This window comes from Penaeus monodon, chromosome 33, assembly GCF_015228065.2.
Source record: "Penaeus monodon isolate SGIC_2016 chromosome 33, NSTDA_Pmon_1, whole genome shotgun sequence".
In the NCBI taxonomy this organism is placed as follows: Eukaryota; Metazoa; Arthropoda; class Malacostraca; order Decapoda; family Penaeidae; genus Penaeus; species Penaeus monodon.
Window position 1 is genome coordinate 33,197,985 of NC_051418.1, and position 461 is coordinate 33,198,445.

At 46.6% G+C, this 461-nt stretch overlaps 1 protein-coding gene and 1 long non-coding RNA gene across 2 annotated transcripts in view; both read right to left on the reverse strand.

The window, feature by feature from the left end:
- The window catches only part of LOC119594414, a 586-nt gene extending 140 nt beyond the window's left edge, over positions 1–446 (reverse strand). The window contains exon 1 of the long non-coding RNA XR_005230616.1: positions 74–446. This is a non-coding gene — a long non-coding RNA (uncharacterized LOC119594414). The remainder of the gene's footprint in view (positions 1–73) is intronic.
- LOC119594413 (tyrosine-protein kinase Fer-like) overlaps positions 1–461 on the reverse strand; it is a gene marked incomplete in the record, with an annotated part of 99,029 nt that overhangs the window by 31,450 nt on the left and 67,118 nt on the right.

Below are 461 nucleotides of genomic sequence, written 5' to 3' on the forward strand. Positions count from 1 at the left end.
TACGGTAGGGGGGGGAAATCCTCCCCCAAAAAAATCCTTCAAAAAGAGTCCTCAAAAATACCCTCGCCCTCACTTCGACATGGTCAGCCCACAGCCCCGGGCACAGAACTGGCGCGCCCAACACTAACCCGGGGACATGTCACCCTTAAAACCCCTCGGTCTTGACACTCTCTCACACTTACGCATTCGTATAATTTCCGTCTCTATTTTCCCCCTCTCTGCGTTTCTACGTTCCTTCCGGCGCAGTTGTCGAAAAAGGAGAAAGAAAGAAAAAAAAGGTAGAGTAAAGGGTGTGAGTTAAAATATCTTTTTTTACAACGACGATGCGAGATGAAAAAAAAAAGGATGAACGACTAGGAGCGTCGAAAGAAAGGACGAGAATGTATTGCTGGTAAAACTTGGAAACTCCGCGCTGCGTGAGATTGGAAGGAATTGGTCCTCATAGAGACAATCTACGTTAT